Below are 27,923 nucleotides of genomic sequence, written 5' to 3' on the forward strand. Positions count from 1 at the left end.
CTCAAATGGGTCTAAATGAGCTCTCTGTGTAACTCTGCTTTTTCCACCAGAGTATAGAAACAAGTAGAGGCTGGCAGCTCACCTCCTCCCATGGCCTGTACCTCATTCCCACTTAATCCCTCTCTTCTCATACCAAGGAGGTGTTGAGACAGTGACAGCAAGCGCTTCCACTCCTGTCTCCCTCGGTCTTTGACAATCATCGCACTCACACATTCGCCTGCCTCAGTTCTCCTACTGCTGGAAATGGGCAAACAAGGAAGCTGTAAAGGCTCACTAGATAAACTAACACTCTGTCACATACGATGGTGGAACTTTAATTTGATTTTTAACTCTAGGAGGGTCTACGCAAAAGTTGTACACAGAACTACCTCATGCGTCGTCTCTTACCTGCTGCCACCCATAAGGAAAAGGCTCCAGAAAGGTTTTTTTTTACTTCCTTGGGCATCTCTTTCCTGCATCCTTAGGGAATCAAAGAGAACCTTCAAGAGCTGACAATCAGAGAGTGTGGACCACAGCCAGAGATCCTCACCGTTGCTACATCTCAAAACAGTGTTGGTACAGATGGACACAGAAATCATAAATCAGACCGCTGGCTCTTTGGTTCCAGTGAGAACTGGTGAACAGTAAATCTTTCAGCAGCAGCAACCAAGGTGTGGACTTAAGATTCTAACAAGCTATCGTTTGGTAAGGGGTTGAGATTGAGACTAACATCCTGGGCTGTTGTGCACCAGAGTTGGCTTGTGAGTAGACACTGACTAGATTACATCTGGTTCTCTCCCACTCTATAAAGAGGCTGCAGGTGTCTTGATCAAATAGGTGATTTCCTGTATGTACAGCAATATCAGTAATGTGGTAGCAATCCAATACATTTTTAATCGATGAACATAATAGTTTCCCAAGATTTGGGTTCTCTATTCAAGAAGAGCCCAAGAGCTCCCTCTTCCTCTCCCTCTCCCTCTCCCTCTGCCCCTCCCCTCCCTGTCCCTCTCCCTCTCCCTCTTCATCTCCCTCTCCCTCTCTGTCTCCTTCTTCCTGTCTCTCCTTCCCTCCCTTCCCACTCCTCTCTCTCTCTCTCTCTCTCTCTCTCTCTCTCTCTCTCTCTCTCTCTCTCTCTCTCTTGCTCTTTCTAGGCTTTCAAATAATTACAGGCAGCATCACTATGTCTAGTGATGTTCTCTTTTTTAAGTCTGAATTTCTTTCCACTATACACATACGTACACACATATATAAATTTTATATATATATTGATTGTTATTATATAATTCTGCTGCATCCACTGAGATGATTCTATCCTTTTTATAACTCATTCAGTTATTGTGACATAGCACACTGACTTATTTGCATATGTTGGACTGTCCTGTACTCACAGAGATAGAAACCGCTTGATTTTGGTGAGTGAACCCTTTAATGTGTTAGTGCTTTGAGTTTTTAGCTTTATTGTGTGATGATGCTTATATCTATGTTCATCGGGGATATTGGTTTATAATTGCCTTTTCTCATCATGTTCTTTTTTTAGGGCATTGTAGGGGTCTGTTTAATGTTTAAATTGTTTAACATTTTTTCTTTTTACATATACATTTATAGTATTACACGTATATACAACAAACTACCTATAGCAAGAAGAAACATGACACACTCAGGAATTTTACAAATGTTACATTTCTTAGTGCTTTGGCTATTTGTATTTGACAGCCTTCAGGAAAAAAACATCTTTTCTATCTCGATCTCATCATGGACCTTGGAAAATAAGCTTAAAAGTGCCCCTTCCTCCTTAATTTCTTGAATAAGTTTGAGAATAGACAGCATTCTTTCTTTTTTTGTTTCTGGTAGAGTTCACAAAGGAAGCCATGCAGCAGGATGTTTTGAAGGGTCCATGGCCCCAATCCCAGGACTCTGGGCAGTGGTGTGGATGGTTTACCCACCCAGTTGCATAACACTTTTCTCTTACGTAATTCTGTAACACCCTTCTCTAGAGTGTGGGCAATGAGAGTAACCCTGAGCTCCTAGAGTTAAGTTCTTGTTCATTGAATTTCTGTCTGTCTGTCTGTCTGTCTGTCTGTCTGTCTGTCTGTCTGTCTCTCTCTCTCTCTCTCTCTCTCTCTCTCTCTCTCTCTCTCTCTCTCTCTCTCTCATCTCACTTTGTAAGACCCTTCCTCATGGGCATGGGTTTCTGTACACATGAAGAGAAAGGACACTGCAGTGACAAAAGGGTGAAGGATCCATGTAGAGAGATAACAAATCAACTACAATGTACAGTCATGAATTAGAGGGGAATTTTGCTAACAGGAGTTGGAGGTGGGTGATCAAGTATGTGTTAAGCCATTATGAGAGGGAGCTTTGGAGACAGAGAATCAGATGTGAGTCCATCACCGATGCTTCTGACTGGGATATAACCTGAGGCATTCACTCATCTTCTGTGGTCCCTAGGCTCAAAGGATGAATTGATAGACCACTTGCCCTCTAACCATTTGTGAAAATTAAGTGAGTGTAGACTAAACAGGGTAATAATCTCACTGAACTCCTGGCTCTTGCAAATATTTTGAACGTATGCCAAATGCCTTAAAGTTGGCCTTTATAAGTGCCAAATTAGTTACTTTTCCAGGAAACAAAAAGTATTTACTCTGAAAGAAAATAATAGTGAAGGAACTCGCTTTGCCCTTTTCATTCATAGCAACACATGTTCCTTGACTAGGAAAGGGAGTTTGACAGACGATGACGTACAGTTGCTGTCAGGACTGAAAAACAACCTTGCAGTAAATCAGTTTTTAATTTGTGTTTCTGAAAAATTGGGACTCTGCTTTAAAATTCTGCAGTGATTCACCAGTGAGGGTGTGATTTTGGAAGCACAGGGCCCTCCCCGCTTTCTTCAGAGATGGAAAGTTCCCAACACAGAGCAAACAGGCCCTTCTAGCTGAAGGTGAGGTGGGCATGGAGCTTCTTCTTGCAACCAGACATCTGAGAAGGCTTCTCCTCCCTGGAGACCTTCCTACGGCATTAAAGGGACCCCCAAATGAGGCAAGACGGCTACCTCCACCCTCATGGACTCTCCTCTACTCAGCTCACACTCCTTGACAGTGACCATGGAAATGAAAGGGATTTGTTATGATGGGCAGGGACTCATCAAACATTAGTAGGCTTTAAATTTTTGCAACGTTGATACCATTGTCAGGAACAAGAAAAGATCAGAAGATGGGTTCTCAGAAGGGGTGCTTGTAAGTTTGAGTGGTACAAGTGCTGAGCACAAGGTGGTGACGAAAGAAAATACAGAGCCCTGTCTGGGAAAGCCAGGCCACCAAGGGTGAAGATGATTCAGAGAGCCAGTGAGATTTCTCAAATGACAAGCAAAATGCCATGCGTTTTCATATTTGTTCTCTCATGAACACTCTTGGCATTTATGAGGGCATCAAAAAGTATCAGCTGGCTATCTTGGAGGGCAGCTGGGCACTCAGCCACCAAGAGCTAATCCTAGTAAATCCCAGCACATTGCACACTTATTACATGTCCAATGCTCGCATAAGTGTGTAAAAGCAGTTGCCAACAAAATCATGAAAGTATTAAAGTAACCACATCACAGAAAGGTGAGCTGATGCTCAGAGATTTAGATTCCCTGCTAAAGTTTGCATAGCTCAAGTCTGCAGGGAGATGATTTGAGACCACACAGACGTTGCTGCCACATGAACAGCACCCCATTTGTTATTACGATGGCATGATCAAGGGATAAAAAATGTAATATTACTTGTTCCTTTCCTCCATATTATCTTTAGGAAATTAATACACAAATACGTGTACAAATTCTCCTACACAAAATTATTTCACAATCAAATTGTTTTGAATAAAACACAAGCCCAGGAGAGATGAAGGGCTTTGCTTATAAGTGATTTAAAGGGCATACTGCTTTCTACACAGCATTGTTTTAATGAACTATTATGAGATGTTATGCAAATTAAAACATGTCAGCTTTCTGTAAGTAAGAGGTACTTAAACTATTTAATAAATGATTTATGACTCTTCAGTTGCTCAAAGAAGGTAATTTAGGCTATTCACCAAACTATACCTACTTGGACAATTTTAAAAAAAATCATTTGGTTTGCATTCTAAATGCCAAAATGTGGGTGACAGTGCTATGCCCTCAATTGTTATACACTGGTTGCTACTTCATCTTATTGTCTCTTTGCCTGGATTAACGCATGCTCCTAATGAGGACATAGCACTCAAGAAACCTGCTGTCCCACTGTGAAGGCCATTCTTCCTGATGCCCCATTAGGACAAGCAAAACAAAACTGCTGAGATGTAGCCCACCTTCCTATCGTCTCCTACTACCTGCTCTTCATTGTTACCGTCAAAGGCAACACACCCTGTTCTGGCAGAAACACTTTCTGGAATCTATGCAGTCTATCAGAACATCATACAGAATCTTTGAAAATTCCCTTTGTGCTATGAGTCGGGTACAATGCCTCTGAATATGAGATGCTGGAATTTACCCAGGAAAGATAGTCTAGAGAGAAAGCTATATCCTGCCCCTCATCCATAGGCATGCTTATAAATCTAGAGGCTTATGTGGCCAGTGTCTTAGCTAGGATTTCTATTGCTCCTGTAAAACACCATGACCAAAAGCAACTTGGGCAGAAAAGGACTTAGATTTGCACATCACTGCTCATCCCTGAAGGGAGTCAGGACAGGAACTCAAACAAGACAGGAACTTGTAGGCAGGAGTTGATGCAGAAGCTATGGAGGAATGGGGCTTACTGGCTTCCTCCCCATGGGCTGCTCAGTATGCTTTCTTATAGTATCCAGGACCACAGGCCTAGGAGTGGCACCACCCACAATGGGCTTGCCCCCCCCATCAATCACTAATTAAGAAAATGCCCTACAGGCTAGCCTACAGCCTGATTTTATGGAGGCATTTTCTTAATTGAGTTTCCCTCCTCTCAGATGACTTTAGCTTGTATCAAGCTGACATAGAACTACTTAGCACAGTGCCTTACATATGAGTGTTAAGTATCCAACTCCACTCAAAACGACACCCTGAATATGGCAGTCAAGATGGCCTCCAGCTTCCTCGAACGTTTCATCTACCCCTTCTACCCTATGACCTAGTCATCCTGAGTTCTGCCATAGTAAAAAAAACAAAAAAAAACAAAACAAAAACAAACAAAAAAAAAAAACATTCATTTGATGGGAGACTAGTTGATTCATCTATCTGGAACACCCTTCCCTTCTTCTCTCTTCGGTTACTTGGCTTGAGTCATTTTTTATCTTTCAACTCTTATCTCATAGATGATACACTGGAGTGCTCCTTTCCCAGCGCAGGGGCTGGTAACATGCTGCACCCACCCTTCCGTATCCTCTCCTCGTGTAGCTATTATATCTGAATTGGAACATCCTCCCTGGAGGGAAGAGAGGCTCATGCAACCTACCAAGCTCAGCATGCTAAGAAAGCTGAAAGAGGGGCTGGAGAGATGGCTCAGTGGTTAAGAGCGCCGCCTGCTCTTCCAGAGGTCCTGAGTTCAATCCCCAGCAACCACATGGTGGCTTACAACCATCTATAATGTAATCTGATACCCTCTCCTACAGATAAAGCACTCATATGCAATAAATAAAATAAATAAATCTTTAAAAAAAAAAGAAAAGAAAACTGAAAGACTCACAAGGCCACTCCCCACAGTTATATATAATCGCTGATAATGATGAATGCCAGGGAAGGAGACTGAAAAACTGAGCTGCCTACAAGTTGTTCAGGGTTACAGTTTCCTGAGTTGTCGCACAAGCTAGGGTGGCTTTTTGGGTGTGATGCCGCTGAGTGACCCATGTTCCTATAGATGACCCTTCACCCACGCTCCTGTAAGTAATCCTAATAAACATGGTGAGTCACCATGGTAGTTGGCTATGTATGTTAATTGCTGCAACCTAGAGTTGCCTGAGAAGAGAGCTCGATTGAGGAAGTTTCTAGATCAGATTGTCCTTTGAGCATACTTGTGGGGCAGGGGGTTGTTTTGATTGCTTATTGGTACAGGGGAGCCCACCCCTTTGCAAACAGCACTGTTTCCTAGACAAGGCTCCTGAACACTCTAAGGAGAAACCTAGATTAAAAAGAAGGTGGACAGGATGTTTATACTTGTTTTTCTCTCTGCTCTCCACTGTGGGTGGGATACGACTCACCACATACCTTCTATGATAATGGACCACCATATAGCAACAGAAATGAAACTGAGCCAGTCACCAAGCTCTACTTTGGTGAAATCATTTCTTCAGTCTGTGGGTTATCCCCAGTCTATGATGGTAGCTCTTCCCTTACCTCTCTGCCCAGGAAGTTACCCAACCACCCCTTTACATCTTTTTACTAGACTACTATCCTTGGGACATAGACCAGCAGTACTTGTTAAAGTGTCTTATGCTGCCTCAATGCTGTAATTAAAAAATATGAAAGGAGTTTTATTATTATTGTATTTTGTTTTCAAGACAGGATTTCGTGTAGCTCCGGTTGTCCTGTAATTAACTGTGTCACAGAAGATGAGCTTGAACTTCTGGTCCTCCTGCCTCTGATCTCTCTGTGCTGAGATTACATGCATGCACCACCACACCCATTTTACACAGGGCTCCATACTGGATCCAGAGCTTCCTACAGGCTACACTACCACTCCACCAACTAAGCTACACATCCAGCCCCAGAAATTCTGTTTAAAGGAATGAGTGACAGCCTTTATTTCTCATGTCCTCTGTTTAGGGTCACGTGCTTTTAGATGTATATAGGGAAGAGGTATTTGGAAGAGAACAATTTGGTGCACACAAAAAGAGCAAGCCTACAGAAGGAATGCCTCCCTAGGACAAAAAAGGACGTGTTTGCCACCGGAAAGGTCTCCTCTAAGGATGACTGTCCACCTCTCCATCTTTAGCTCCCTTCTCCCTCAACACTTCAACCTTGCTAGTCCATACTATATGCCCTCCCCATTTCTCATCATCTTCTTTTTGCCGTACGCTCTCCTTCCAGCCTAAGATGATCCTCTGTTTTCTTCCAATCCTCCCTTCTTTATCTGACTCAAACAGTTGTATATTTGTTGTTAGTCATCAAAGCACACAAAACTGGAATCTGTCTGCAAATGATACAGTACATCTCACACACTGATTTATGCCTCACAAATACAGTAGGATAACAAGATCTTTTTTCTGTGTATGAACAGTGAATGTACCTCAGCACAACATTTTATGTCAAAAGATTAATAATGGGCTTCTCTCTTTAGCCAAGATTGAGTAACAGGAAATAGATTTATGATCTAACCAAAAACAACCAAAAGATCTTAGAGCATTGGGAAACAAGGGATTGGCAAGGTGCTGATCATCAGCAACAATCAAGCCTGTTTATCTCTGAGAGGTAGAAAACGGGGTGAGTCCTGTGACTTCCCTGCTTACAGACTGTGGCACAACCCAGAAGCATACAGGGATGGTACAGACTCTCTGACTCTGAGAGGCGGAGCTAGGGGCTCAAGGATACTGGGAGGCAAGAGTTTGCTCAAAAGAGTATGAAAGAGCCTTCTAGACAAAGAAGTCAAATATCTCAAGGTGTGTTTGTTTGTTTTTATGGCTTGGTCATTATGTTTATTGGGAAAAAAAATATAGAGAGATTTTTCTTTAGCTCTTAACAGCCCTCTTTTAAGCAACCCAGTACTTTTTTTTTCTTTCTTTCTTTCTCTTTCTTTATTCCTTCCTTCCTTCCTTATTTATTTATTTAATCACTTTACAGTCTGATCCCAGCCCCCTCCCTCCTCTCCTCCTAGTCCCACCCTCATACCCCTTCTCCCAACTCCTCTCCTTCATCTCAGAGAAGGAGAGGCCCCCAAGGGATACCAACCCACCCTGGCATCTCAAGTCACAGCAGGACTAAACATATTCTCCCCAATTGAGAATCCTTGTCACTATTAATGGTACTCTGCTATGCTTGTGGACAGGAACATAGCATAAACTGTCTTCTGAGAGGTTTCATCTGGCAGCTGATGAAAACAGATGCAGAGGCCCACAGCTACCCAGTAGTTCTGAGGAAGAGACGTTTAGGGACAGTTCTACCTTTTCTTCTTAGCATCCACTCACAGACTGGATTCTTTCTTACAGGAGCATGAGTGGTTCCATACTCTTCCCTCATGTCTTGAGTTATGCTGTTCTTCACGTAGTGAAAGAATCATTTCTTAGGGAGCATCTTCATCTTCTTCCTTTGGTGACTCATGGGATCTGAAATATTCTGACCCATGATGCACTCTGATGTGCTTCCTCATTGTACTGCTTTCAGAGTCACAGTCTGGGAATCATTTGGCACTAAGAGGGCTAGGCAAGCCTCCATCCACAGCTCCCTTCAGGACTCCAAAATTTGATTTTCAGTTGTTGTTATGGCAATGCCTGTATCCAAATAACAAGTAAAGGCCTCAGATAGACTATCAATAGATTTCTCACTGTGTTCATCTCCAGTAACCTCCACACAACCTCCATAGACCTTGTCCATGCCAAATCTATTGAGAAGCCTGCAAGCCAGCAGCCAGCCTATACAACAGCTGATGCTACTACTTAGCCTATACCACTACTTGTTAAAACAGTTTTCACACCATATTTTGGTAGTTTTTGTGCATATGTGTGCAGTCATATTCCTGTGTATGTGGCCATAAACAACTCAGCAGATGATAGCCCTGTTTGTTATACCTTAGCCTGTGTTTGGGTATGTGGTTCTTATGTTTGTCCTGGATCACCAAGCATTTCTGAGCATAGTCGTCCATTTTACTCTCTCATCATCTTCTCAGTTTCAGTTGGTATCTCATAATATAGGCTTTTCCCCTGATAACTTTAACCATCACCACAGCAAAATACAGACCCATCCCCACAGCTCCACACAGGCCTGCAGGCCCAGCAGTTCTGTGGAGTGGAAGCTAAACATCTCAAGTATTCAACTGAGGATGACTCAGCTCATCCATGAGAAAGCTTCCAGGAAAAGAAGCACACAGAAGAATAAGGCAACAGTAGCTAATACAGACGACCGAGGACACTGCGCATCCTGCCAATGAAACTGGACAGCTGGCCACTCACACGGAACTGATGGAATGCATACAAAGAGCTTGGCAGTGAGCAGGAAATATTCTTGTTCCACATAATAAATCTTAGAGACCGGACCTGAAACTTTTTATAAATTTGGTCTTTGCGCCCCCCAGAACAAAGATCTGTGTGTGTGTGTGTGTGTGTGTGTGTGTGTGTGTACACTTTTTAAATCCAGTACCAAACAGAATCAACTTTATTGTCTAGTAATTAATCAAAAATGACAAAGCACAAAAAGAAATAGGAGGACACAATGCACAATGAGGCTTTGAAAGAAATCTAGCAAATTAAGTCAATTCACAATCCTCACAGATTCGCTTCAAAGAAAATGAGAATAGTTGTGATATAGTGTTAAAACTATCCCTTACAAGTTAAAAAATGGCAAGGAGAGAACAAACTGGGGCTATTTTAGACAGAATGCCAGAAAAATTCCCTTTGAAGAGGTACCATTTAAAAGAGAAAGAACAAGCCTGTATCTAGTGGGAGGAGCCTATGCAAAGGTCCTGAACCAGAAGCATCTTTGGCATGCTTCATCCATCAGGAAGCCAATATGGCTGGTCAGAAAGGCCAAGGGGAATAGTGGTGGGGAGAGGGGTCAGAGAGGCTTTTGCCTCTGGAAACACAAAGGGAACTTTGAAAATACACACACTCAGGTTCCTAATCTGGGGAATAATTTCAGTTGGTTTGGAGTAAAATCTAGGCCAATATAACCTCAGAGGTCCCCAGGTGACTCTCACTGATAAATGTGGTTGAGAATCACTATAAGCCATGTGAGTTAAGGACCACTCTAGTGTCTGGATGGTTCATGAAAACAAGCAAGGAGGATGAAACACAAGTGGGACAGCCCAATAAAGGATGCTGTTGGGTCATTACTAGAACAGCAGTCTAAATAAAACATGGTGGTAACTGACAACTAAAGAGGTGCAGAATGAAATGACAAATTTTGAGACATTTTATGAATGTGGAACTAATAGGATTTGCTGGTAGATGGAATGTGAGCTGTGAAATATTTTTTATGGCTTGAAAGAGAAAGAATAGGTGACTGACTTGGATCTGAGCAAGCAGATGAAGTATGCTTGTAAGATGAAGCTTATAGACAGGAGGATGGGAAAGATGAGTAAGTTTGCAGTGAAACCAGGATGATGTGAAGAAAATATTAAAGAACTGCTATTAGAGTATCCTCTCTGCTTGCTCGCTTTCCTTGACTTTCCTCTGTCCATATCTCCATTCTCACCTTCTGTGGTGATTTGATTGAGACATGTCCCCCATTGGCTCATGTGTTCCCCCAGTTGGTGTCACTGTTTTAGAAAGTGGCACAACCTTTCTGAATAAGGTATGTTGCTGAGGGCAAGCTTTGAGGGGTCATAGCCTCACCCCACTTCTAGCATGCACTCTGTGCTTTGTGTTTGCAGTTGAATGTGTGATCCCTCAGCTTCCTACTCCAGCTGCTTACTGCCATGGTCTCTCTCTCTCTCTCTCTCTCTCTCTCTCTCTCTCTCTCTCTCTCTCTCTCTCTCTCTCTCTCTCTCTCTAACTGTAAGCCAAAATAAACAGTTTCTTTCATAATTTGTTTTTAGTCATGGTGTTTTATCATAGCAGCAGAGAGGTAACTAACGCACCCTATCTGTATTACAGATTGTTTCATATCCCTTTGTAAACCCAAAGTTCAAAATATTTCCCCACTGTGATATGCAGCATGAGGTACCTACACACAAATTTTAAAGATAGAGAAAATTACATTGCAAAGCACCCAGCTCCTTCCTGGAAGGAAGTTTTAATTCTTGTCTGTGCAAGTTGACAGAAAAAAAAAAAAATTCCATTCAGGCAAATTCCTGGAGTATTTGCATTTCAAGAAAACTGGAATTTAAGAGAGGTTAAATTTTCTTCATTAACATTCTTGCATATAAAATGACTGCTGACAACTTTTTGCAAAAACCAAGTATCAGATCTCTCTCTCTCTCTCTCTCTCTCTCTCTCTCTCTCTCTCTCTCTCTCTCTCTCTCTCTCTCTTTCTCTCTCTCTCTCTCTCTCTCTCTCTCTCTCTCTCTCTCTTTCTCTCTCTCTCATCCTCTCCTCTCCTCTCTTTCTCTGAGTACATAGAGATACAAATGTATATATTATATAGGTATTTGTGTAAAGATTTTAAGCTTTGTTTTAAGGAAGACTTAAATTTGAGACACCTCTGGTCATCTTGACATGAGAATTTTGTCACATTTCTGCTGAAGCAATATGTTCTACAGAATGTCTTCGTTTTCCTGGTGGCTGATGTTTCCATTCCAGAATTAACTTGACACACATATTTGAAAATACACTTCTCTCTGCAAAATATCTTAAAATAGCTTTCTTTTCCTGAACTCTAAATTAGTAACAGATTACAAATGCCTCAACTTTACTGGATTCATTTTTAAAGAGTTCTATTACCAAATTAAAAGAAATTTGTTTAGCATAATATCTCTATTTAAACAAAAATTACTTAACACTGAGAAATAAAAGAAATAACTAAAAAGTATCTTTAAAATAATAAAACATAAAGACTAATTTCAAGAGAAAAATCATTTTATAAATACATAGTATAAGAACAACTAGCTCTAAATAATTACGTTTCATATTCTAAGATGGTGCCAAACAAGAAATGTTATGTCCCAACTAATTGATTGGGATAAGTTATTTTAGAATATAGATGCCTATAGCCTTGGGTTTTTAACTTAATGGCAGAATCTGGGGCTGAGGAACTGTTATAATGTTGACAGCAATGAGAGCTTATTTAATAGACCAAAAGTTGATTGAATGAAAAGAGTTATTCATATATTGGTAAGTATTGCATCTATGTAGAAAAATAAAGTGTGCTTGGAAGAACTGATTCAGGTGGGAAGAAATTGAGGCTACCAATAGCTTTAAGAAATGAGAGTGCCCAACATGGTCACATAAGTTTCTCTTGGCTCCCAGAACAAGATCAGAAATACATTTTTCCATTTATGACTGCAGCTTCTGAGCCATGTTTTGTCTTGCCAGCAAAATTGAAAGTAAGAGGGAAAATGTTTTAAAGTGACAAATAAAGTCTCTGTGATATTATAGATGGATCTAAAATGTAGTACTGTGTTGTTGGGATTTTTTGTTTGTTTGTTTAAGACAACTCATCTAGCTTAACAAACTTAACTACATTTTTCTGTTAAATCTTTTGGCTTTGCGTTGTTTAAAACAATTTTGAACGCTTCTCATAAATTTTATCAGTAGTAAAAACAACTGTTAGTGTGTAAAAATGCTGTTGTTTATGAAAGTATATTGGCACACATTGACAAGCTCAATGGGTTTTGTGAAAACTTAATAGGTTACTAAACTTTCATACAGTGAATTTATTTAAAACATGTATCTTAGTAACTTATAAAAGAAAGTATTTAATTTAGTGCTTAGGTTTTAGAGGGTTGGAGTCCATGACATCATGGTAAAGGCTTGGCGGCAGGAGGAACTGGGACCTCACAGTTTAGTCCACAAGCAGGAGGCAGAGAAGGGCACTGGGAACGGTACAAGTGTTTTGAAACCTCAGAGCTCTCCCCCAGTGACACACTTTCTCTAACATGGCCACACCTCTAATCCTTCCCAACAGCACTACCCACTGGGCATTAAGTGTTTAAGTATATGAGCCTATAGAGGACATTTCTCATTCAAATTATCACACTATTCTTATGGAGTTTAGTAATTTTTAAAATATATTTTATTAATTTATTCATATTACATCTCAATTGTTATCCCTCCCCTTGTATCCTCCCATTCCTCCCTCCCATTTTCCCCTTACTCCCCTCCCCTATGACTGTGACTGAGGGGGACCTTCTCGCCCTATATATGCTCACAGGGTATCAAGTCTCTTCTCGGTAGCCTGCTATCCTTCCTCTGAGTGCCACCAGGCTTCCCCAAACCAGAGTTTGTGTGAAAGTCAGACCCCACTCTCCACTCAACTGTGGAGAATGTCCTGTCCTATTCGGATTCTAGGTGAGAGAAGCATGGGAGAATGGGGAAATAGAAGGATCCAGAGGGTCCCAGAAACCTACAAGAAGAACATTATGATGGGCAGATATGGGCCTAGGGGTCCTGCTCAAACAATGGCACCAGCCAAGGACTATACATGCAGTAAACTTCGAACCCCTACCCAGATCTAGCCAATGGACAGGACATTTTTTTTTCCTTAAACCTAGACCCCTGTTCAGATCTAGCTAATGGACAGGTCATTCTCCACATTTGTGGGGGAATGGGGACTGCCTCTGACACGAACGCTGGTGCCTCCAGTTGGATCACTTCCCCTTGGTGGGAAGGCCTGATGGGCACACAGAGGAAGGGGAAGCAGGCTATCCAGATGAGACCTGATAGGCTGTGGTCATATGGTGAGGGAGAGATCACCTTCTGTCAGAGGCCTAGGGGAGGGGACTAGGGTGGAAGGTTGGGAACGGGAAAATACAGTGAGAGGATAACAACCGGGATGCAATCTGAATACATAATAATAATATTTTTTAAAAAGAAGAAGAAAATATAAAACAAAAAGCCAACATTTTGTGGGTTCGGTCAACATCTACAAAGCACATAATATGTACCAGAGAATTGCTAGGTATAAGGGACCTGAAATAAAAGTTGTGATCTTAGAATAAAAGAAGAAGCAACTGGAAGGCAATTGTATGGGACTGACATTTGGACGCGGTTTGAATGAGAAAGGCCCCACAGGTTCAGAAAGGAGCAGGCACATGAAAACTGAGGTCTAAAGGCTGAATAGGAATTTGCCAGGGGCTTGGGAAGTAGTTCATCTGGTAGAGGGCTTGCCTGGAATACACAGAGTCTGCACTCAGTCTCCCACACTGCCTAAAACTGAGAACGACAGCCAATGTCTGTAACCCCAGCACTCAAGGGGAAGAGGCATGAAGATTAGACACTTGGGGCCATTCCCCCTCAGGTCACAGTGAGTAAGAGGCCATCCTGGACTACCTGGGATGTCGTCTCAAAAATGAAAGGAATCTGGCGGAAGTCAAGTACAGGACACTGTTGTGGAGCTAAGCCTCGGAGAAATGCGCAGACATGGTCAAGGCTAGCGTGTTTGTTGAGATACTGTTCTGTTTGAACCTAAAACATACTGCAGCGAACATAAGGATGGAGTAAGAAAGACAGGTCGTAAGTTCCTTCTATGTGCCCATTGAACCATTTAGTCACTCTACTCCAAGTGAGGTACCACAAAAGAGTTCATAATATAATCACTAAGGATAGCGAGAGCACTTTTCTCTTCTTCAACGTCTTGCCATAGAAAATTACAAAGGCACAAAGAAAAACGCATGTTCATCATTTCAATTGTACAATTAACTTGCCTTTTTATTTTATCTTATTTTATTTTATTTTATTTTTGAGTGTAGTTGGAACAAGGGCATGCAATTCCTTCTGAGAGTCAATCTCTACTGCAGAGGTCAACATTCTCCCTAAAATATGGAAAACGGCGCCCTCTTTCATTACATGTCTAACTTTGGGCTTGTGACCTTGGGTGTTATAAGTGGTACATTGTGTAGCACCTCCATCTTGTTATACTCCTCGGGGAGTGTTGCTTTCCTGCTTTAACATAGCTTACTTTGAATCTCATAGTTTAAAATAGCAGTTAGTTCATCTTACTCTTCCCTGAGCTGCTTGCACACGCATGCCATTATCCCTAGGTGTGGGAGCCTTTATAATTTGGCTCCCTCCTTTTTTGGCATCCCTTCCCCTACTCCTCACTGAAAGTGCAAATCAACTAAACTCTACACTTCTGACCGAATTTTAAGTGCCTTTTCAGCAGTCAGGTTGGACCTTCCCTCAGGCAGAAAAGTAGGAAGAAGACGAGGCACACACCCCCCCACACACACACACACCAGCTCTGTCCCCACTTTTCAGTTCTAACAGCTCTTCCATGAGCTTCCTCTTCCCTTTTAATATTTTGAAGATATTGGTTTACATTTTATGCAAAGTTTATAGAGATTGTTTACAGGATGGTTGCTCTATGGGCTACTTGGGCACTGGTAGAAGGTGAACCCAAGTTCCTAATGTAATTCTTATTATTTCTCTAATAGAAAAGAGGAAACCAATGTTCATTAATTAAGCAAAAGGGTTAACACTCACATCCTCACTGGCATCATATAAGAGGAATGTCTCTCTGCCGTGTGACACGAGGTGTTCTTGGGATGGTAAAGGAGGAAAAAGGATCTAGGCCTTATTGAAGATGCCATCCTTATTCTGCACTGTCAGTATGTTAGCGTAAACCCCAACGACTGCTTCCTCTTCTTATATTTTAGATGTCATAGGTTGCATTGTCTGGTATTAGTACTCAATACCATCTTCACAAAATACACCCAGGCTTTAGTATCCTTGTAAGGTACCACCTGTACATAGGACACGGTCCTAGGAATAAAAATCAAGCATTTGAAAAAAAGGCAAATCAATTAATTGTCTAACTATCAGCCATATTATAGTGCAAAGCTAAGAATAGTCTAGCCATATCTTACAAAAATAGAGAATTCCCAGAATTTTAATTTTAAAATGAATATATATTCACCATTATTAGCAACAATTACTAAGCCAAAGGAACAATATACATGCCTGTATTGTCTCATTTGATAATCATTTGCTATCATGCTCTGATCTCCTCTAGTCATAGAAATCAGAAACAGAATAGCCAGATCTCTGTTTTACGGAGTCTAAATTCTAATAGAGAGGCATACACATAATGTAAAATGAAAGTAAAATGTATAGAAATCCAGCAAATTGCAGTAACACTGAGAATAATGCTATTCTTGTAAGCAAGGCAATTAACAGCTAAGTAAATGAAGCCTACTAAAAGTTCTAGCATTTCTAAAGAAAATAAAATATCAAAATAGTGTTCACAGCTAGCCTAGTATAAAGCCCTTCCCAGGCTAGGTAGTGCAACAAGTGGGACCCTGTCTCAAAATATAATAATCACCTGTAGTGGATGTAAACATGTCTTTGTTCTGATCCCAAATGTAGGGTTGTGAAACTGCCCTGTGTGAGGGCATGTGATGTTTGTTCAATGGAAACAGAGTCCTGAGAGGGCACCTGATCTTTGTCAGCTGGGAACTGCCTTATGAAGGGGCATGGTCTTTGTCAGTTGGGAAAAAATCCTGGTACAGACTCTCAGATGATAGAAACAGGAGCCCAGAAAACAGAGAGCATATTTTGTACACTTCACATACTTTGCGTGGCTTCACATCACTTGGCTGCACATTGCTTTGCTTCGAGACACTCCTAGAGAGAAATACTCCAGAGAACACTTCAAAGAGGCCTCTTCTTGGTCCCTGCTGTTGTTTCCACTGCTACTTCTTCCTGCTGATGTGTTTGCTGTTGAAATCCTGATAATGAAGACTGGAATCACCCCAAGGAACTGAGGCCAAAAAAGTTTACCTGCACTGTCCCTACTAATCTTCTTTCTCTCCTATCTAGGGTATGTGGGTTGGAAGGGAGATCTACAGGCATTAAAGAATCCCAAACAAAGTAGGTTTTACAAAAATCAAAGTCTGCTATAATGCTTACTTTATCTTGCTCTCATTTTCTTCTTTCTCTAATCTTTTTAATATTGTGATGGCTAAGTGAATGTTTCAATAAATGTACGACTAATAGACTAGGTTAAGTGCACTTGTAGCTTTTATTATCGTTGTTAACATCAGTATCATTATTACACATGTTTCTATATATACACATATATTCTATTTAAACATGTATATCTTTAACAGAGCAACACTTGAAACTTTTTACTTAAAAGAAAATTCAAAAAAGCACTGCCCTAAGCAATAAAGATGCATTTGGAAATTTTCTGGCTACAGTACTTAGTACACTTGGCTTTTTGTTAAATTTTATTCTGCTGAGAATAGACAAGTGACTGTCAAGACCAAGAGCCAAGAAAAAGATAATAGCGTTTAAACTGGGAGTGCACATGGGGTAAGGAAAAGGCTTTTCAAACAAAATTTAAAGTAAAACATGAAAGTTCAAGTTACATACTTAACAGATGCCAAGGACGGCCAGAAGGAAAGAGTCAGAGCTCCACACCCCCGGATGACCACAGACTTCTGAGGCACAAATTCTAGCTATATTGCTTGGAGGAGGGAAGGGAGGATAGGTTTTCACAGGAAGCTGAAAACTCCAATTTGGAGTTTTTCCAAATGTAACCCTCCTACTGCACATCCAACAAGACACCTGCAGCATGAGTGTGGAGTTTATTGGGAAACTAGGGAACGGATATGGATCAGAAATCTCCCCCACAAAGAAAATTAAACAACATAGGTAGGGAGTGATAGAAGAAGAAACCTGACATTGATTTTGGCCTCCACCCAACCTCTACCTCCCTCAGAAACCCCCCAAAGTACAGTAAAACCTAGAGAGTTTTGTCATGAGTGGCAGAAGCTAATTTTGATGGAGTCCCAAGGGGAGAGAGAGAGAGCATGATCAAGTCACAGAATGAGACAAGTACCACATACTAGGAAAAATAATTTATATATATATGTACAAACATAAATATAACTGAATATTGTAATTTAACATATCTTGATGAGGTCAAATAAATTAAGAAACTAAAAATAGTTATGAAGGTGCAGCATAATTTAAATATAGAACATTCATGGACAGTACAATTAGCAGATGATGTGGGTAAAAAACTAGAGATAAGGAAAGCTCACTTTCAGAAATGTTAAGCTGACTATTAATAAACCAGAGGTGATAACTGAATAAATGCAGTGTGTGGCATATTCAATATTTGTGCTATTGTGACAATGATAATACAGTCATCCCTGTAATTCCATCAAAAAGCCAAAAACATAGTAAGCTAAAAAGACTAGAAATCAGAAAAAAAAAATTAAGCTAGTAAGGAATGATGCTCTCATGCATTTAAAATAAGAAATGTCTTTGATTTTACAAATCAGACTGGTGAAGTCTTAATTCTCATTTCCGCTCTGTTTTGAAATTCTGTTTCCTCAGTGTTATGTAACTTGGTTGCCACTTGGAAAGGAAGGGTGTCTTAGCAAGCCTGTAAATCACAGTTTAATATTGAAACCAAGAGCTCTAAAGCCACAGGGATTTTATTTTGAAGATGACTGCATTCTCTTCCAAAACCAACTCCCCTGCCACCATGTGGAAGAGAGCCTGACCTCACAGATGAAGGCTTACAGTGAAGATTTCCAATTCTCACAGAAAGCCTAAATAAAACTTCATCGTAGCATCCAACTCTGGCAAAATAAGACCACTTCAGACTATCGTACAGAAGCTGAACAGGATGCTCAAGCCACTTTTCAAGACAGCTACTGGGGTACATGGTGCAAAGATCAATTTTTTAAAAGTATCTGTTGTTCTTGAGGAAGCCCTATTCCCAGTTTTCTGAGATAGCACCAGATAGATTTCCAAAGTGGCTGTACTAGTTTGCATTCCCACCAGCAATGAAGGAGTGTTCCTCTCTCCAGGGGTTCTGCTTGATCAAAGGCACCAACCAAGGACAAAACATGCAGTCATCATCAAACCCCTACCCAGATCTAACCAAGGGACAGAACATTCTCCACAGTTAACTGGAGACTGGGGACTGGCTTTCACAGGATCTCTGGTGCCCCATATTTGGCCATGTTCCTTTGTTGGGGAGGCCCAATGGCACTTGGAGGAAGGATAGCAGACTACCAAGAAGAGACTTGATACCCTAGCACCATATTCAGGGGGAGGAGGTCACCCTCGGTCACAGTCATAGGGAAGGGGGATTGGGGTGAAAGTGGGAGGGAGTGAGGAATGGGAGGATGCATGGGATGGGATAGAAAATGAGATGTAATATGAATTATTTTATTTTTCAATAAAAATGTGTTAAAAAAAAGTATCTGTTGTTATTTAATAGAGTAAGTACTTGTAAGCATGGCACCAAAATTCAAAGTAGACAGTGGCTCTGCTAGCCTGGGGTGAGGGAGAACAATCAGGATGCTTTAAGATAGATCATTGGCATCCTACATAAACAAATACTAGTGTGGGAGACTGTGTCAGAGCCAGCAGACTGTTTCTATGGTAATATCCTAATAGCTTGGGGAACATAACTTCTCTCTCTCTCTCTGCTCTCTCTAGTGGTACATGAAATCAATCTCACCCAAAGTGAAATACTAAGGCTGGCCAGAGTCCTCAGCACAGGAAGAAGAGAATGAGGTACCTACCCCTAAGAACAAAGTAGAAAAGGGGGCCAAGTTCATTTGGTTTGGGTTGTTGTTGTTGTTTGGTTGTTTTGTTCTGTTTTTTAACCCAGCAACTTTTGACTGGGGGCTAGGGCCAAAGATGAAAGAAATAATAAAAACATTAATAATAAGTAATAATAAAAACCTCCTTTTTTATTTCTGTTGGTGAACGTACAAAAGAGGAATGCACTCCCAAGCATGGTGGGTGATAGAAAGCTGCAAGGAAGCCCTTCCTTGCCCAGACTTCCGGCTTGGAGCACAGGAACTCTACCTGGGTCTACATGTTCTTGCTGAAAGATTCAACAACGGTTGTAAGGAAAGAACTTACAAACCCATAAGAACAAACCTAGTTAGTAGACTAGTCCCCCATAGCTTAAATGATCTCGATTTTCATTGGATCCTTTGCTTTAATTAAACCAGCAGACTGATTAATTAGAAAAGTATAAAATAAGTGTGCTGAAGACAGTTATACCATGGCATCGCAGGTGATGCAGGTGGGGAGGAGATAGGGCACCCGGCTAGCAGAGGACTGTTGACTGTATGTTTCCATTTAATTAAAGCCAGTTCCTGCGTTTGAGTGCCTGAAACACCCCAGTGTTCTAGAATAGACTATTGATTTGAAATCAACTCAAGAGGGAAGGGAGTGCTGAGTTGGGGCTAGAGGTTAGACATCGTTTTCCTTTAGATTAGAATTAGGAAAGCTCCTGATTACGCACATTATGCTGAATTAGAGGTACGTGTGTTAGTAAACAGGCACAGATACAGCCACCCCCCAAAGGCCCTGATGACTGTGGGAAAACAGGCAACACCAAAGCCAGCCTGGAAGCATGTCATTGGAAACACGTCACCGCCGGCAGGCAGAACTCAGGCCCCCAAGCCACACGTGCACCTTTTGCACATGAGCGTGCACTTTCTGTGCACGTGCTGGTTCGACTTATAAAAGGGAATTCCTCCCATTTCCCGCCCCATCTTCCCTCATGTATCTCCAGAGACTGTCTTCTGTATCCCTCTCCCCCTAATAAATCCTCTTACATGGATCTGCCACGTGGAGTGATTTCTGCCCCGCCATATACCTCCTAATAATCTGATGCAGGCTGTCTAACAGCAAGGCTGAACAGGAATAGATGAGTCTCTGAAAAGGTGATTCAGTCAGCACCATGTGTAAGTGTATCTGACGGGCAAGGAGTAGGGCATGAGAAATGCACAAGACTACCTGGGAAGGAAGCGCTCAGCAGGAGAGAAAAGGGGGTCAGAGAGGGTAACAGGACAGAAACCACTAACGTTCATTTTATACACATATAAAACTATCAAATAATAAAACTATTTAAAGAAAACTTAAAAAAATAAAGATGAAAATTGCTCTTTCAAGATGCAAGCATGGTCTTTATCAATAACAGAAAAGAGACAGAAAAGGAAGAAAGGAAGAGATTCTTCCAGTCAATACAGTCTGCAGTCTTTTGCCTTATGAATACCCACAAATACATCTACAGTGCAGAGCCAACTAGCCGTGCCATCATCCACCAGTGTGTAGAAGGCACTGGAAAGCTGTTAAGTCACTCAGGAAATTGTACAAGATGACAAACAGCTCTTCCTCCCTGGCATGCAGAGCATGTCCATCACTGCATTAATTATGAAAGTATAGAAAAACAACCCTTGCAACAACTATCCTCGCATCAAGTACAACTTAGAAACACAGATGCAAATATGGGACTCACAGGAAATGACCTATGAGAACACAGTGTCGTCTGCCACCAAGTTAGAAAACCCAGCTAGTACCCCCTTTGGACTTAAGCCAAGAAACAAGAAAAACCAAACACCGTGGATTTGATAGAACTTCTAAATGAAACCTTAGCTCGTTCTTTTTGGGAATCACAACAGAACAAAGCATTGACTGTTCTATCCCTAACTCGGGCAGCATTCAAAACCCAACACCCAGCAGGGTATTTATCCCACTATTCTTTGCTCAAATACAGATTTCCATAAAATCAATTAATCTTTGGGGTGGAGAGGTCTTTGCGGGTCATGAAGCCCAACCTCCTACCCAATACTCCCACAGCCAGAAGACTATCCTGTGCTTCCTGCTGGGGTGCTTACCACTGTGGAGGGCATCTCTTCTCATGATGAATAGACACGGTTATTAGAGTTGCTAATATTGGGCTGAAATGTACCCCCTGATAATTGCCACCCACTGGTCCTAGCTTTGTCCTCTGAAGCATTTCAGTGGCTCACCCCTCACCATCACCATGACAACTCTTCAAATATTTGAAGGCAAAGAAATCTCCATGCAGGCTGTGTACTCTCTGCTTTTCCATCTCTTCATTTAAAAGAGGCCCTTTACTCCCTCTAGACACCATCCTCTGATTGTATTATTGATCAATGTCAATGCTAAGATATACTTATCAGAACCCAAGATAGTATCACAATCAGTATGCGATGCAAATGCTCCTGTTCTCCCTCTCTGAGGAAATGTATAGTTGTCTACATGAGAACACACTGTTATTCAATCCCCCCCCCCCCGCCCCCCGGTAACTTGTAGTGCCTACTTCGAGAATCAGAGACGGTTGTGTTCAGCCCTGACATCCTGAGTGAAAGTTTTCAAAGTAAACATTGGTTTATATGGTTGACTTCAGTCTCAATAAATAGCTTCATGGACTTGTGATATAAAAGACTGTATACTAAGCTTTAAGGGGCATTCAAGATGTTTAAATCTGATTTTTTTTTTTTTTTAATCAGGCTAGTAGATTATACAAAGTAATTTCAGGAAGAAATAAGATAAAATGTCAAGTGTGCAGGAAGACCACACTGAGTTTGTGGTCTCAAAGGCTGCAGAGGTGGGAAGAGGCAGAATGTGAGGATATTTTGAAGGATAGGTTAGACTTTAATGATCAGAGAAGTACATGGCAGGAGAGGGAGACTTAAGACAACTAAAGAAATTCAAGGAAGAAGGCTGTGATCCCCAAAGGAAAATAACAGCTCCACCAAGCTGAAATAAATAAAACAAGAAGGGAAGGGATGGGACATAACCATCCAAAAGCAGTTGGAAGGCGTTAGATATTTTAAACACAACGTTGCCAATTATGTTAACTACCGAAATTTGACAGATTCGCCATCATTGGTAACGACTTTTTCACTCAGTCTGGGGATTTTTCTAAGAATTTTGTTCCCATCTTCTTAATATATTCAAATTGAATCTGGCCACACAAACACTGGATAAATCCCACACGTGGCTATTTTGGTAAATACAGCAAACAACAAAACTATTTTCTTTTCTTCAGCGCCTCTCACATGCCAGACAGTGTGCTGTGCTTTATGCAAGCAAGATCTTACTTTCAGCGTTCCTATTGACTAAGAAGGTCGTTTCTTCTAGAAGGAGCTAGGGGCACCCGGAGCTCGAGACACTTGCCCAAAGTACATGGCTAGCAGGTAAAATTTGAAGTTGAGGCACAGAATTCATTCGTTTTACCATTCGGCTCCTTTTCTAAACAATCTGCTTATAATCTGTGGCTATTTACTAAACAATCTGTGTCTCTTTTCTAAACATTCCGTTTATAATTTCGCTAATGTAATGTGTTTTTTAAGGTTGTTTTTTAGCCCACAGGATGAGCTAAAGCAACTTTTTGGGGTCTGTGTCTATCCCTTCGTCTTCCCGAACTCTTACATCGAGGCGGCTACTGATTGCAGCTCTTATTTTACGTGTTGAACCCTAGGAACTGTGAGTCATCTTAGCAATCGAACCATACTCTACAGTTAAGCAAAGGAAAGCTTGCCTGTGGTTAACACTATGTCTATAGTTCATCCACAGTCGCCCTCACACCTCCTCTGGAGCAGTTTCCATAATTAAGAGTCAATGAATCCTGTTCCCAGCCTCTCCCTCTGAACAGCTCCAGACAGATCAAAATGGAACCCGCTGTTAAAACCCTAAAACAGAACATTCCACCGCACCCCCAAGGTAACCAATCCCCTGCTGAACACTTAGAGATCTCATCAGCTCTGTCCGTTTATTTACAGGCTACAGAGAATGCACTTTGAGGGCTCTCAGGTCCGCTGACAACCTGCTTTGTTCCCCCCTGGGCCTCTGGCTCTGTTTCTGATACCAGATCACTTAATTGTGTCCTGATTTGCTTTCTGCTTCGGATTCCTCAGCTGCTGAGACCTGCGGAAGTTAGAAGGCAGGAGAGGAGGCTGAGGGGAAGACCTTCCTCCAGAGGGCACTGTTCTGGGCGTGAGCGAAAGAGTGTGGCTGCCAGGAGCCTCAAAGCTCTAAAACTCAGAAGGCCTGCCCTCTCACCTCACACCTCTCCCTTTTTGTACAAGCTGGTGTGGGAGATGGGCTAGGCTACACTGAGAAAGAGAGCCCCCAAATCCGAGTTTTCAGGAAACGCATGCCACCCTGTCAGTAACCAGCTGCTTCTGTATACAACAACATATAGAAAGCATGGGTACCTGTGGGAGAAGTGAGGAAGAGAGCATCACCAATCCAGATGTTTCTCCTTGTCTGCAGAAGAACGGAAGGGGCGCTGTGGAGCTGCGGGGATTCGGCTGGGAGGACACCTGCTTCTTGGCCCCAGGGTACCACCACTCCGTGGAGCATGGGGGTCACTGCAGTAGAAGGGGATGGTAGGTTTTGGCACTGAAGACGGAATATTCTGCCTTGAGCTATTTCTAGGTCTAGAGCCCTTTAGCTGAGAGCAAAGGATAATCCTTCCACAGGACAGAGTCTTTATGCAACGATGCTGTGGAGGCAGGCACCTTTCTCCTTCCTCTGGCATCTATTTAAAATCACACAGAGTGCAATGGGCATACTAAGAACTGCCCACTATATTAAGCCCTTCTCATGTACCACACCTAAGGCCACAGCCAAGCTCAGTTTCCAGTTTATCAGAATAGCTATGATTGCTGATCACCTGCCCAGTACTCCATTTCAGACTAGCTAGCTGCTCTATAATATCTAGTCCATACAGACACCCTGTCGAGCAGGGATGGAAAGGCCCAGTTTACAGACATAAAAACGGAAACAGAGTGTAAATCACTTAACCAGGGACTCAGCATTGTATGGAACTAAAGATTATATTGAATCTCAAAGACTTCACCCTGTCAGGCCCCAGGTCTTCTTCTTCTCTTCCTCCTCCTCCCCCTCCCCCTCCTCCCCCTCCCCCTTCTCCTCCTCCCCCTCCTCCTCCTCCTTTTGGTTTTTCAAGACAGGGTTTCTCTGTGTAGCCTTGATTGTCCTGGACTCACTTTATAGACCAGGCTGGCCTTGAACTCACAGAGATCCGCCAGCCTCTACCTCCCAAGTGCTGGGATTAAAGGCGTGTGCCACCACCGCCTGGCCCCAGGTCTTCTTGAGATGCTACCGGGAGGACAGCTGTACTTCTTACAGATAGCCTATCCTATTTTTCACACATCATATTTTTCCACAGATTATCTCAGCAAATCCATATTGATGTCAAAGTTTTCCCACTATCTTCCAGGAAAGGAAGAGAAAGGGGAAAGGAGGCCCTGGGAGGGAAGAGCACCTCACCCTCTAACTTCAGTCTGTGAGAGGGAATAACCGAGACCAGCATCCCCCTGTGTGGCGCCCGTGCCACCACGGTACCGAGTCGAGGGCAAGGGACTGAAGATTTAACTCATGCACACACGCACACACACACACAATAACACAGCGGGTCCTTTGTGCTAAGAGCCTTCTTATAGGCAGCCAAACAGGAATCCTCCTCCCAGGTGAAATCCTTCAAGAGGTAATCGCACACAGGAGGAAAAGTCTCGAGGAAGGGAGGGGCGCGTTCTCAGAGCAGTAAACAGGACTAGCTAACCAAGATAAACACAGACGTGGAAGCTGCTAGAAACAGGACATGAAACAGCAAGACAGGCAGGCAGCCCAGTTGGGCCTGGTTACTATACCCCCATGTGTATCTGAGGAGACACTGGCAATGGCAAGCTTTGTGGAACCCATCAGTTCAGAACCTACTTGACCTGATGCTCTGTAGAAGAGAGACTTGCCAGAAGAGTTAGTGATGAGCGAGAAGGAGAGCACCCACCCCTTAGCTCTCCCCAGGCAATCCAGACACAAAGGTGTGTATTGGCTGCCTGGGCAGAATTCAGCCAGGGCCATTGGCAGGCAATGTGGGTGTCAAGAAATAGGAGCACTTCCATGTACTCCTGATTGAGTGAGTCGTCTGGCCCCCCTTGAGTTTTCGTTCCTCATCTCTACAATGGAATAAGTAGAAAGTTATCATGGGGGAATTAATGGAGGGGAAATGGTATAAATGAGTTAAATGTACCTACCAGATGTCAAATAAGACTTAATATGTGTTAGCTGTCTTTTTTTTTAACTATGTTCAATTCTGAAGGTGAAACTATAAAAGAAAACGTAAACCATAGAGTACTGTATAAATGTCAATTGTTGCTTGCTATTCTCAGAAATTCTCGAGCCTCTGTAACATGCAGCTAGCTGTTCTGTAGCTATTTTCTCCTAATGGAAACACTCCCTCCTGGAGGGAGGGAGAGGAGGGGGAGGAAAGGAGGGAAAGAGGGAAGGAGGGAGGGAAGGCACCCTACAGATTCAGGGAGCTCAGAAAGAAACCAGACTCAAGAGGCAGCTCACCAGCTTTCTACAAGCTGTAGGCAATTTCTCTGACAGATGAGTCTCCAGCGGAATTGCTGGAAGTTGTTTAGCGGTCTCCAGAGACACGCCTTTCCTGAGTCCTCACACAGGGCTGTTCAGGGTTTTTCAGTGAGACAGCTGCCTTTTGGTCACCCATGTTCTTGTTAAGTAACCCCTCCCAAAACTCATTGGTTCACAAAGCTAGACTTGGATGGAATCGTCTAATTGGTTCTTATCAGCACCCATGCAGAGTAATAAAATCCTTGTTTATGACGCCTTCAGAAAGATTCCCCCAACAGTAGCCATAGCAATAGTCTTCTATGGTCACCGAAAACACCCAGCTGCTGAAGACTAATTATTTGGTTTGTTGAGTTTTCATTATTTGTTGTACTTCTGGCTGTCAGTGAAAAGGAGTAATTCTTTTCTGATGCTAGAAATGGAAATTATTTTTCAAGAGTGTACATCTTGAGAATGAAAAGCGAGTCAGCCAAAGCACTGGCGTAGGTGCCTATAACCACTAAGGTGCAGAAGAGCAAAGCCCGCCTCAGCAGATCGGAAGAAAGCGCAGCCCAGTGATCCATGAGGATGTGTAGAACTTGGTTGTTGTTGTTCGTATGGTCAAATTCAAGTTAACCAGCATTGTCCTGGAATTTCAAATCACTTATAAAAACTTAAGGCATTAGAAAACATATCCAGACTGTGATAGACCATAGTATGTCAAGCATGAAGTTTCCAGAAACAGCAGGTTAGAAGCCTTTTCCTTCTACAGCAGACTCTGAGAAACACATTTCTTGTGCAAGTAAGAACCTTCTGGATAGTTCCTTTCTCCAAATGTTTTACTAATCCTTCTGCATTCTTGGGAAGTAGACGGCATCTTTATTATATGCCTGACAGGTTGGGCACAACAGAGTGGAATCCAGGTACCAGAAAGAGGTGAGCATCCTTTCCCAAAAGGCCAACCACCCAGATGCTCTGAAAACAGCTATCAAAACTCACTACAGATACTCATGCGCAGGCCCGCGAACTGGGCTGCACGTGGGTTTTTCTGAGTTTCATTTGGGTAGCTTTCACATTAGAACTTGAGAAAAATACACGAAACCTTCTGAAATATTAAACATAAAAATAATGTGGAGAAGCCAGAAAGCTTCACTGGTTTGCTCATAAATCACCACTCACAAATGAAATCCACCTTTTACTATGGCCTGTCTAGTATGTTAGGTATATCTTTTCACTCAGGCTAACCCAGGTGCTGTAATGGCCCCTTAAAATGAATTTCATTAATTGTCAACACCTTTGGAAAAACTTCACAAATGAAAACTATATTAGGTAGTGGGAAGTTACCTCGTTTCTTTAATCCTCTAGAGCAGTGGTTCTCAACCTTCCTAATGATGCAACACTTCCACACAGCTCCTCATGGGCTGATCCCCAACCAGAACACTAATTTGTTGCTACCTCATAGCTGTATTTTTGCTACTGTGATGAAATGTAATGTAAATAGCTGATATGTGGGATATCTGATATGTGACCCACAGGTTAAGAACCACTTATCTAGAGGGCTCCTCTACAAGTTCTTAAAATTGGGTATCCTGTATCCTGACTCAGCAGCTTGTTACAGCACAGTGAATGCAAAGTCACCTGCCCAGGGTCACTTCATTCAGAGTAGTTTTTTTCTCCCTATGACTTTAATCACAAACAATGTGATGGGGAGACCTGGTAACACTCAGAGGAAGGATAGCAGGTTACCAAGAAGAGACTTGATACGCTATGAGCATATACAGGGGGAGGAGGTCCCCCTCAGTCACAGTCATAGGGGAGGGGAATAAGGGGAAAATGGGAAGGAGGGAGGAATGGGAGGATACAAGGGATGGGATAACCATTGAGATGTAATATGAATAAATTAATAAAATATTTTTAAAAAGACATTCTAAAATAACATTAAAAATAGGATATTATAGTGTACAAACTCTAAGACCTTGACTACTACCTAAATCACATTGTAATGAAACTGTACAGGAGCTACACTTAGATCTTACTTTACGACTCACAAA

This window comes from Acomys russatus, chromosome 32 (assembly GCF_903995435.1).
Source record: "Acomys russatus chromosome 32, mAcoRus1.1, whole genome shotgun sequence".
Lineage (NCBI taxonomy): Eukaryota > Metazoa > Chordata > Mammalia > Rodentia > Muridae > Acomys > Acomys russatus.